Source organism: Scyliorhinus torazame, chromosome 2 (genome assembly GCF_047496885.1).
Source record: "Scyliorhinus torazame isolate Kashiwa2021f chromosome 2, sScyTor2.1, whole genome shotgun sequence".
NCBI classification, from domain to species: Eukaryota; Metazoa; Chordata; class Chondrichthyes; order Carcharhiniformes; family Scyliorhinidae; genus Scyliorhinus; species Scyliorhinus torazame.
In genome coordinates, this window is record NC_092708.1 from 231,258,468 (window position 1) to 231,271,445 (window position 12,978).

General features: G+C 42.3%; 1 protein-coding gene across 1 annotated transcript in view; it reads right to left on the minus strand.

The window, feature by feature from the left end:
• The window catches only part of fmn1 (formin 1), a 639,512-nt gene that overhangs the window by 15,448 nt on the left and 611,086 nt on the right, over nt 1–12,978 (minus strand).

Sequence of the window (12,978 nt, forward strand, 5' to 3'; positions counted from 1 at the left end):
ATTTTAATGAACCACGGTGAAAATCTTTAATTCATGATTTATAGCCATATTGTAAATGCACACACAAATAAGTTTATCATTTTGCTGTAAATAATGTACATCTTTCTCCAAAATCATCACAGTGAAACGTACTTAGAATGTGAAGCGTTGCTTGCAAACCTGACACTAAAGGCTATAAAACTAATTTACAGAATCTCAATCTGCCCCAATACAGGCTAGATTCAAAGCTCAACTCTTCACTAATCATTATTCAATCAAACTTAGGGGAATTTAAGTTTAACTAGCAAAGATCACACTGAGAGAAAAGGTACATTGGGACTTGTACATCTATTGCTTCTCATTTTATGGTTTATAAAGTATAAACTTACCAATCTTTGTCATTTTACAATTGATTCATACCATGTGGCTCTCACAAGGTTGATGATATTATATGCAGAATAGTTGCAGTCCCAGGCAGAAGATGTTATCTAATCTACCTGTCGACGCACTATTTGTGTTTTAATATATTACGGACTTCAAAATGTTTTGCTTCAATTGCTGGATACTGTCTATAGCATCCAACATTCACCACAGCTACAATGAAATCAATCCTTAATTTAATTTGACACATCAGAATTAGATAAGAGATCACATCAGATTGAACAAATAATATCCGATTGAATTTGGCCAAGCTTTGTCTTGTGAAATGGAAATGTTGGCTGAAAATTTCCAGCCAGGCTCGCCAATGGTGCCCCCTGGCAGGGGTTCCCAGGTGGTGGAGAGTGCAAACAATGGGAAAATCTGTTGACAGCGGCGGGACTGGAAGATCCGGTTGCTGGCCAATGGCGGGCCACCTCCGCTGCCGCAAACCACGCCATGGCAGGTGGCGGATCTCACCAGCTGACTCTCCTTACATTCCAGGATATTAATAACAATTTACTAAATTCCAATATAAAAATGATTCAAAACATTCAACAATGATTATCAGATCATGATAATCATGGCAGCATAGTAGCACAGTGGTTCGCACTATTACTTCACAGCGCTAGGGAGCCAAGTTTGATTCCCGGCTTGGGTCACTGTCTGCATGTTCTTCCCATGTCTGTGTGGGTTGCCCCCGGGTGCTCCGGTTTACTCCCACAGTCCAAAGATGTGCGGGTTAGGTCACGCTAAATTGCCCCATAGTGTCCAAACGTTAGGTGGGTTTGTTGGGTTATGTCGATAGGGTGGAGGTGTGGGTTTAGGTAGGGTGTTCTATCAGGGGCCGGTGTAGACTCGATGGGCTGAATGGTTTCCTTCTGCACCATAAATTTTAAGTTTCTATGATAAGCAGTACGGAAACCATAAAATATTCAAAAAATTGAGCCCCCAAATACTGAAAAATATAAATTCCACGATGCAATGCTAGCTGAATGCATATTAAAAACAGAATACATATTATTAACTGCATCATTCATCAATCGACAAATGACAGACAAATTAAAAGAAAATGCGCAACTAAGTCTCCTTAAAACTGTTGCAGCGTCCCCATATGTTAAATAAAACCTGATCAAACTGGACACATCCAGTGCCTCTGTGAAATTAGTTAAAAAGGACAAATAAGAAAATTTGCAGTGAAAGCCTTGCAAAGCAAAGAGTTCGCAAAGCAAACCTAATGAATTTGACACTTACTCATGAAAGAACAATGTGCAACTAAAACGTGTTCATGAAATTCGACATGGACTGAAAATGTCATAATTTTTGCTTTCAATTCCCATCCTTCCCTCGTCTTCACCTGATCCATCTCAGACTCTTCCCTTCCCTCCCTCACTTCTTTGTCACGATTCCCGGGGTTGGGTATCGACCAATACCCATTATAAACGAGTGACTCCCACAGATAACACAACTCCACTTCCTCAACCCCGTTTCCATTCATTCTCTCAGTCTCTTCTTCTCCGTCGTATATTTTGCGGCAATGCTACCTTCCGTATCAGTGCTTCTGACAAGTCTTCCTTTATCTTTAACCAAAATTCTCCACTATCCTGGCTCACAGGGCCCTCGACTGTGTCAATTCCATTTCTTGCACTTCTGCTCTCACCCCGTTTTATCCCTCTCAGAACTATGATAAGGTTCCTCTTGTCCTCGGCTTCAACCCCATCAGCCTGCTTATTCAGTAGATCATCCTCTGCCATTCCTGCCACCTTCAGCATTTTAATTTTCCACTCTCGTCCCATTCTGCTTTCTCGGTTCTTAGCTTCTTAAACTGTTCCAATGAAGCTCACCATACGCTGAAGGAACAGAACTTCATCTTTCAATTAAGCCTTCAGAGATCAACAATTTCAGATCACAACTTGTGGCCTATTCTTTCTGAGACAGCCGTTGGTGAAGATTCTGTTATTCTCATTTACACTTGTTCTGGGCATATCTTTTGTTTCTTTACTTGCCCCATTATCATCTCCTTTTTATTTGCCCCATTATCATCTCCTTTTGCCTTGCACTATCATCCCTGTTATAATTTAATCTCTACTTTCTTCTAAACTATCACGGACCTTCCCTTTTATTCTTCCCTTCCTGCTCTCCTATCCCTGCCTCTATAAAGTTGCTTAAAACCCCTAACTTTTTTCTTTTCCACTAAAAGATTATTGATCTGGAATTTTAACTTTGTTTAGCTCTCCACTGCTGTGCTGCGTATTTCTAGTATTTTTAGATTTACAGCACTGCAGTGTTTTATTATGCGCAATGAAATGTTTGAAGGAATAACGGCCCTGCCAGAAAATGTGCGTGCAATGTCATGGAGGAGTCCAGCACTAACTTGGCATAGGGCTCTGCACAGAATTGGGCGCCAATCCTTTCTGGCATGGAGGTGGCAGTCAATTCCATGAGCATGCTTGTGGACCAACCATAATGGAGTGTCTCATAGTCATTATTTCTGTTTCCATTGTAAACAAGCAGAAGCCATCCAATGTCTAAGGCCAGCTTTTTATTTTGCAAGGTCATACTTCTGCCATCAAGACGGGGTACACTAATAGTTGAAGGGGTTTGCAGGGTGTGCCAGCAGTCTGACAATCTCTCTTTCAACAGACGACTAAGTATATACGTGCTGTCTATAGGTGGTTTACTCCCCTTCTCTCCCTCTAATTCTCCTCTTCATCACCTGAACGTCACATAACTGTGAGCAAGGGCTGTGCCCTCATAATGGTAAGGCTGTACAGCAACCAGCAGACCATAGCAAAATGTAACATGTGCTCTGCCAACTATTACAGTGCTACTTAGATAGTCGAGGCAGCAGAAACATTATTCCAGTGTGCCAATGGTCTGCTTTATCACATTTTGCTTGGCAGCATGTCTTCATTGCATTCCTGTTGCTCACATGTGCTGTGCACCAGAGTTATGAAGCATGCAATCAGTGGATAGCTCTAGTAGTCCAATAACTACATTGTGGTTTGGCGTATGGCTTGAATGGAGATGGTACAGTGGACTGGCACAGAATGACTGCTACCAGAATACTGGTGATTGACCTGCACACTTTGCAGTCTATGGTCCCACATCAGGTGGACATTGAGGGAATGTAATAACTCCAGGCTTTGTCACTTCCTAAGGCTGAGATTCGAAGCCTGCAAAGCACCATTCAGGCAACAGAGGCACTTTGCATCATGCAGAATCCTGCAATTGTTCTAAGGTTGCAAAGGTTGCATGCTCGCTCTATATACTGCTCTCTGGCAAGAATTACATTTATTTAGCTGTCCTTGAATAGAGACCATCAGAGATATCCCAGATGCAATAGTAGATAGTAAACTGGACAGCAGGATGAACATATCATTTGCTCCAGGAAGGAGTTTGTTACATAGAAGTTAATCGCCATGATCATATTTATAGTCTCTGGCAATATAGTCCTTGCTCTGCTCTGAGTTTGCATTAGTAGCAAGCGATAGGCCTCAGTGAGGAAGTCCTTACTGAAACACAGACATTGCACATAATGTTCTGCGCTCAAGTTCAGATCGGACCTCTGTTTCCTGATCATCCTGGATGGATGCAGCCACCGGTTGAGAGCCCTTCTGCCTCTCCTCCTCCCACTTCTGGCAGCTTATTCTGCTCTATGTTGCCTCTGTTCATTTCCCCTGTCATTCTGCATTCCTTCTGATACATGGCTACTGGCACACCTATGGCTGGGAACAGCTGGTTTGAGCAGAAGTCTTAAAGTCACACCACGTTCTGTGGACTTTATTAACTTTAGACAGCTCTGGAAAACACCAAATTCTTGAATAATAGTAGCAAAAAACACATTGAAATCAATCAGTAACTAATTTGAAAGCAGTGGATGGTCCTTATAAATAGCACTATTCCTGCATCTGAACGCATATAATCAACTGTGATCAAGAGAGAACATCAGCTGGAGTATGAAATTCCAAAATGGTGTCACAGGGCTGTTTAGCACTGGGCTAAATCGCTGGCTTTGAAAGCAGATCAAGGCAGGCCAGCAGCACGGTTCAATTCCCGTAACAGCCTCCCCGAACAGGTGCCGGAATGTGGCGACAAGGGGCTTTTCACAGTAACTTCATTTGAAGCCTACTTGTGACAATAAGCGATTTTCATTTCATTTTCATTTCATTTCAGGAATCAAACTGGCTGATAGATATCATGATCTGTCCACTGAGTATACATTACCAGCACCACCACTATGCTGTCTGACACACCTTACACCAAAATCCCCCAAGAGTATCGTAATATAAAAAAAAAAGAGAGCAATTAAGCATTCATAGCCAAATTTCAGAAGCTCATCCAATTTTATTAAAGCAAATCAGCAAATCCCACCTTCTTCCAATTATACACAATGTTTAGGTGGATTATAAACCCCCTCCTGATGTGCGTACTGGAATGATTCGCTGTTACTGGTTCCAATATCACTTGAATGCATTTGACCTACAGTATAAATCTCCAAAGTTGATTCAAAACTGAAAACAGATGTAAATGTTCAGATTAAAACTATGTTTGACAGATGAAAGTATATTTTCATCAGTCAGTGGTGTGAAACTTATCGTCCTGAATTTTCCTGTGTGGTGAACAATGTGAAAATTCATCTTGTGTACATTTGCCCAGAGATTTGTCACGGGCTTCACACTGGGGTTTCTAGTTATCGAGTTCCCCATCTAGTCCAGTGTCCTCTATCGCGGAGCTGTAGGCAGTCAGTAAATAGCGCAAACAGAGAATTTTTCAAACAATCAGACTGAAGAATTCTCAACAAGTTAAGATGGCAGAGCAGGAAGTTAAAAAAATTCAGGAAATACAAATTACACTGAAATGATTGCACAGGAAGCAAAATAATTCGGATGAAAGGTCATCGACCTGAAAGTTTAACTCTTTTCTCACCACAAATGCTGCGTGACCTGCTGTGCATTTCAGGTTTCCGGCAGCTGCAGTATTTTGCCTCTGCAAGGTGAGATGCGTATTGGAAAATATACATGCGTGTAAGAGAGAGGCATAACAAGAGAATATAAATCCAAAGAGCCCCTACAGTGCAGAAGGAGACAATTCGGCCCATCGAGTCTGCACCGGCCCTCTGAAAGAGAACTTTACCTAGGCCTACTCCCCTGCCCTATTCCTGTTACCCCCCACATGGACCATGGCCAATCCACCTAACCTGCACATCTTTGGACTGTGGGAGGAAACCGGAGCATCCGGACAAAGCCCATGCAGACATGGGGAGAACGTGCAAACTCCACACAGACAGTGACCCAAGGTCGGAATCGAACCCAGGACCCTGACGCTGTTAAGCAGCAGTGCTAACCACTGTGCCACTGTATGTTTATAGGCTATGTCTTCTTTTGATAAAGTGTATATTAAACTGCTGATGGAATATAAGGAGATTCAGCTGGTGTCTTCCAATAAGCAGGTGTGCATGAACAATCGGCCAGGTTCCATTATTGTTTTTGTTTAGCCAAGTGCGGAGCAAGCTGTAGGATTGTAGGGAGTGTGAGGTAAAAATGAGATGCTACTAAACCACTGTAGGGCACTATCTGTCACGACAACCGGTGTGGGGGGAAAGAGATCTTTGAGCCAATATGTGATCAAGGAAAAGAAAAAGAAGAAAAAGGGTGCTTTACAAAAAAAACCCTAATGTTTAAAAAAAAAATCATTTTCTTCTGAAGGAACCAGACTCCGCAATCAGAAAAATCAATTTTCAGGTCCAGAGATGTTGTTCAGCAGTAATAATCACTTAGATGTTAAAAACTAAATTACTCCAGCTCTAACTTTTTCAGCTGTTTTTTTGTTTGGGACTAGTGAGCACTTCATACCATTACAGTGATCTCAATGGTAGTCCATTGAGGCGTGCATCCTGGTCTTGTGGAGTGGTGCCTCTCAAGCTATATAACCAATTGTCTCTCTCCAATGGCAAGAAATGCCTCTGGCCCTTTGTGGATTATGGCTAATGATTAACTATGTTGATACCATTGACAACGACCACACCAGTGCAGACTAAGGAGGGGCAAAGTATCACTGACAATAAAGTATGCATTTCAGTGTACAACTGCACATGTGCAGATGTTGCAGTTAACGTCACTTTTACCCTATAATAACAGCAAGTGTTGACAGACCCAGGGAATTTAGATAGACATTGTGAGCTAAGGTTTAGAGAACCCAAAGTATGGGCAGGGCTATTTCAGAAATATAACTAACTAAAACTCCACAGCTGAACAAACATAGAGCAGTGCTAAGCTTCCACTTGTTTGTTTAGCATAGGAGGTCTTCTCGCGCAGCGGGTGGCGACCTTGCCATTGAACCTGAAGTTCCCGGTTCACATCCCACCCCAGGACTTGATGGCCAAGGAAGGCACGCTCAGAATGTGCCCAAGCAGGTTGAATATCAACCAGTAAAGTCCTTCCAATACACCAATGGCTGTTGGTAAGAGCAGGAAAGACTCCTGGTCAGTCACTTGATGTGAAGTGGCGGCCCTTAAGCTATTACGTCTCTGGCGGCAGACTGTTCCAGGAAAAATTTTACTTTGGAAAGATGGAGGTTTGCCTTGTGCACCACTAGATGTGGGAAGTGTAACAACAACACCCATCAGAGTACCGGTTTGCCCTATTAGCTCAAGCAGAGTGAAAATAATTGCAACTATCAATAACGGATTTAGATCTCGAGATCCCAACAGTAAGTTTGATTTCTTGGTTAATCATCAACTGCACCCTAGAGTATGACAAAGCTGTCTCGCTCAGGTTCCAGGGCGGAATTCTCTGAAAATGGGGCACGATGGATGGGCGGGGGGGTGGGGGTGGGGGGCTGGTGATATAGCTCCAAGTCAGGATGGTGAATGGTTTGGACGGAACTTTCCAAGTGGTGGTGTTCCCATGTATGTGTTGTCCTTCTCCTTCCGAATGGTAGTGGTTGTGGGTTTGGAAGGCGCTGCCTAAGGAACCTTGGTGAGTTGCTGCAGAGCATCTTGTAAATGGCACACACTGCTACCATTGTGCATCGCTGGTGGAAAGAATGAACATTTTTGAATGGGGTGTCAATCAAGTGGGTTGCTTTTTCCTGGATGGTGTCAATCTTCTTGCATGTCATTGGAGCTGCACTCATCCAAGCAAGTGGAGAATATTCCATCGCATCCCTGACTTGTGCCTTGTAGATGGTGGACAGGCTTTGGGGAGTCAGGAGGCGAGTTACTTACTGCAGAATTCCTAGCATTTGACCTGCTCTTGCAGCCACACTCTTTATCTGACAGACCCAGTTCAATTTCTGGTCAATTATTACATTTATTTATATCTTCATGGGATAAGGACACGACTGGCTAGGCAAGCAGTTATTGCACATTCCTAATTGTCCTTGAGAAGGTGTGTAAGTACAGGTTAGTACCGTAAAAGTTCTCAGATTCTGATTTATAATTTATTGAACAAGAAATAATCTTTTTGGGGTTAGAACTCAGGAGGATATTTACAGTACTTATTCACACTATTTGGCAATCCATGCTAGGTTGAGCAAACCTTAGCAGAGAACATTTAATATAAAACCCAGTGGTTGATAATGCTGAAGATGGATATATGCTGTCAATATAAGAGCAGTATAATAGAATTGGAAGACTGGCTCAAACTGTGTAAAGGATTTATAGTTTTGATATAAAACTGCTGTGCCAGCAAATGTCCAGATGATGCAACAGAATACGCGAAGTGGTTGAGTTTAGAACAAAATCAATAGATTTTGCTCCTGATTTCCCCTACTTAAGAAAGGTTTTCTGATAGAACTAACATTTAGAATGCAAGTTCAAGTGGGTTTGAGATGGAATTGTTGTCTGGCATTAGCCCGCAGTACACCAGCATGATGTTTTCAACACCCCGCCAGAATGCTTCACTAGATTATTCAGAAAATGTTAGTATGTCTCATGTCTCCCTTAGTGATTGTGTGCTCTTGTTAAGTATATCAAGGACTAAATGCTGAATTGCAGTGAAAATATATTCTTCGTTTTTTTGGGAGCCACAGCTGGGATGAAATTAGAAATCAACCTGGAATTAAAAGGAATGACACAGAATATGAAAGTTATGATTGTGTACATAGAATGTGAGCAGGAGAAGCATTTCCTGCTCCAAATGAGAAAGTACGACATATAAAGACATAGAAGAATTAAAACCGGAATGGCAATATTTGGGTGTTCATCCTCCCTGTAAGTTTAATTACATCAGTATAAAGGAAAGGTGAAATCTGCCGAAACAATTTGTCCAAATGTTCCCTCAGATGCAAAGGAAAGTTGTTGCTATAAGGTGAAAATCAACATCTCTTCTTTGGACTTCCAGTGGGATTATGTGGCCTGTTACTTAGTTGCGGTTTTAAATGAATAAGATACTTTAATTTACCAAATGGTAAGCTCACTAGAGACAGCCTTCCCTGTCCCTATATCTCACTGCATTTGTACAACAGATACTGAGACTGTTATTTATATAATATCCACTTAGCCCATTAACAGAGAAGCAGGCATATCCACGTAGTGATGGAACACCGTCAATGTAATGTGCGTGCAGGCATGAATAATATGCCTTTCATTCGGGAAATAGGTTTGTAAAGCACGGGCACTTTTTAAATATGGCTTTGCACTTGATTTGACTGATACAACCCCTGAGCCCAATAGGCTAAATAACCTCTGTCTCTGCTATAACATCTTTAGCTTTGTGGTACTGCAATAATTTGTTTTTGTAAAAGTTAGGTCCAGCATTGGAATACAAAAGCAAAATATTGTTGACGCTAGAAATCCTGCCAATACTCAGCGCTTCAGAAGGCATCTGTGGAGAGAGACAGAAAGGGCAGAAGGTTCTGATATTTTTTCAGAATGTCGGTTTCAGCGACAAAACCGGCCTGTAGCTCTCCAGCTACACTACCAAGTTTACTTCAGATCTTCTGTGAATTTGGGGGGGGGTGATTTTCACCATCGCTCTGGCAGGGCCTGGTAGAGCCTGCAATGCCATCTCCAAGGATGTCTGATCTGCGTTGAAAAGAACCCCCCCCACATACACACACACATCAGGACAATTCACCCCCCCCCCCCACAAGCATCAGGGCAATTCACTCCCCCCCACCCCCCCCACCCCCCAACACACACACACACCCAAGCAAGCATCAGGGCAACTCCCCCTTCCTCCCACATAAGCAACAGGGCAACCTACCCTACCCTCCTCCCCCATATGCACAAGCCAATGCATCCCCCCCCAACACATAAGGGGAAACCCCCAATAGGGCTCCTCAGTGGACCCACCCTTGGCACACCTCCCTGACAGTGCCACCTGGAACTGTCAGGCTTGCATTGCCAGCTGGCTGGGGGAAATGCCATGGTTAGTTTCTCTATCCCCAGGGGCTAAACGTATCTTTGCGTCCCTGGTAGGTCCCAATTGACTGCTTCCCATTTTGCAATAGCTGCTGTTGCTTTGGAAAGGGGGGGAATTTCTTACCTGGGGGGAACACCCAGTGTTACATCACTGGCGAAGGGACGAAAAAAATCAGAAAACGAGATCTTGCTGGCGAGAATCCTGTTTTCTGATTCTAGCTGCAGCAAAATCGTCCCCAAAGATTTAGGTCTTTATTAGCTTTTATCAGAAGTGCAAAAAAGTTTGAGATGCAACAGGTTTCAAGCAAGTACAGATGCACGGAAGTGGAGGCAGTGGAAGAACAAAGGAGGAGGTAGGTGATCAGTTGGAAGGCAGGAATGGTTAACAACAAAGCATTTGATGGTGAAAGGAAAAAGGAGATGGCATTGGGACAAGCAATGAAACAAAAGATTGGCCTAGAGGAGGTGTAAATAGTAATAGCAGAATCATCACTAACAATTGCAACCCAAAAATGGTTATGAATATGTTTGAATTTGTAGAACTCGGTTTATATTGAGTTTCCCGAGCTTATATTGACTTTCTTTGAAACATTGTCCGAGGCCAAGGACAGAGAGGTCAGATTAGGAATGAGGCAGAGAATTAAAATAACAGGAGGCTGGAAGCTTGGGGTCCTACTTGCAGACTGAATGAAGGTGGTTCTGCAGAGCGGTCACCCAATTTCCGTTTGGTGACACTGATGCAGAATAGACCATGTTGTGAGCAGCGAGTGCAGTATGCCAAATTGAGTCTAGTATAATGACGATGCTGTTACAACTTGAAGGAGTGTTTGGATGATGGGACTCAAGAAAATAAAAGGGAAAATATCACCCTTCATCTAAACTTTCCTGCCTTCCAAAATATCATAGATCTTCCTTTTTGTTGTTACCTCCCTCTCTTTTTTTCCTTACCTCTCTCTCCACTTGCTTAAAACAGATAACATCTCAAATGTTTGCCAGTTCTGGCAAAGGTTCATTGAACTGAAATGTTAACTTACTTTCTCTCTCCGCTGATACTGCCTAACGGACTGATTGTTTCCAACACTTTCTGTCCAAAATTGCAATATTTGGCTTCTAGAATGACCACAACTTTAATTGCATCAATATGCCTAAGGTCACCTCGAAGAACATAACTGGTGCCAGTTTAAGGCCTATTAATTTAATCAGCTGTCCTTAGGAAATGATGCTTCTCCAGTGCTGCTATGGCAACATCTATCAATTCAGCTATTTCAAATGAGAAGAAAACAGAGTATGAATACAAGGGGCTGGATACATCCAAGTCAATGCATTTGTGTGTGTCAAAAGCACAGGCAAAGATACCAAGAAGTTGCTGTTCACTATTCCAAGGTTGTGTGGGCATTCTTCATACCGTATGCATCTCCTTTTCCCAAGGAGTATGCAAATTGGTAGAGTGCACACTCTGGATAATGTTTTAGGGGACAGTGTCATATAGAATTCAGAAGCTGTCAAGAAAGTGTTCTCTTGATGTCTAAATGTACTGCTCAAGATCATGTTCATAATTCTGGAAAGGAAGATGCAGCAAAAAACATAATAAACTTAGACCTGAGATTCAAATAACTTACCAAAAGAGCAGCTAAATTTAAAACAGGTGGGATATATAATCGATGCAATACATTGCTCTTCAGGAAGAGACAAGATTAAATGCTTATGTCAAATTCACAAATTTAAAATTGCAAGCTTCTAGTGGTACAGCATTATATTTCATAAAATCATAGCTTTCTTCATTTATTTGCCATACTGTGTCAGTGGTTTGCTTTTATCAACAACCACTTTGGTCTTTGGTTTGTGCGTGTTAATACAGCTAGCTGATGTAATCTGTTTTGGTTGATTGAAGGCAGGTGTGGGATATAGAACTCTCTGCTGTGAAAACACAGGCCAGATAAAACCTTGTACAACTTGATTTTGTTGAATAAGCACAATGACCGAGGTAGTTAAAAAAATGTATAAATATGTGCTTTGAATTCAATTTAAGTTGATTAACATTAGTATTCCGGTGCACTTATGAGTAATGGCGAACTAAATACAAGTACAGGTTTACTAAAATTATCCACTTAATCTTGTTATTTGATCTTACTTGTTAGTCAAGTGTTAAATTGAGCACTCAATACGCGGAACCGACAGATCAAAAGACTCACTGGGCAGTCAAAAAATAATTAGGGCAACAGAGCGAGGAGTTTGTGTGGCAATATGTCTTGTTTTTACAATGGTTATAAGCTTGCAAAGAGAGAGTACTGCACTGAAGTCAGATATGAAATGGTTTTATCCAGGAGCACACTTGATTCATATATTTCTATCATGCTTCTGATAGAATGAGACCAGTGGGTTAGAATTTATTATAAATGCTCACTGTATTTGAATATATTATTGGACAGAACCTTCAGGTAAATGTGTATGTGCAGTTAAACACAAATTTCCTGAAGTTGCTGACTGAGCTCACGAGTGGAATTTTCCAAAGAAAATGCCAAAGTGTCTGGTTCTGTCTGAACAGTGGTGTGCTTCTCTGGGTCCTTTCTGGGCGTGAACCAGATTGCATCACTGGCGGGGGACAGGGAAGATCGAAAAACAAGATCTCGCTGACGCAAATCCCATTATTGTCCCCTCACAAGATTTAGTGGCCGTAACGGGATTTGCACCCACGCCAACGAACCCGCAAAATCACGCCCAACATCCCTCCTCTGTAAACTGCACAAAAGCAGTATCAAATATATTGCAGTTTCAGTCCTGCTGACACACTTACAAATCAAACTTGTAGGGCTTGTCCATGGAACCCTTTTTAACGGTGTGCTTTGGCTTAGTTTCAGACCTATTTTGAGAGAGGACGCTTCTGGGGGTGGTGACAGCACATGTGTCCACCAGTGGCGGATAGCCAATTAGGCCAATAGAAGTGCCTATTCAGGGCACTCTTCACCTATGGCCACCCACTGAAGATGAAAACTGTTAGTTGGGTAGAAGCAGTCACCCAGCAGCATAGGGCTTCAGTTGCAGCCACAGGCCACGTTGCGAAGTGGTTCTCCTGTTCCACAATGCTGGCAGCTGTGAGAGTATTTTATTTATCAATATTGAAATGTCTTCAGAGGGCGCATCTTCAGTCACCCTCTGGGGCTGTCAATCATCCAGTAATGGATGGCCTCCTATTGGCCCTCCAGACTTGGAAACCC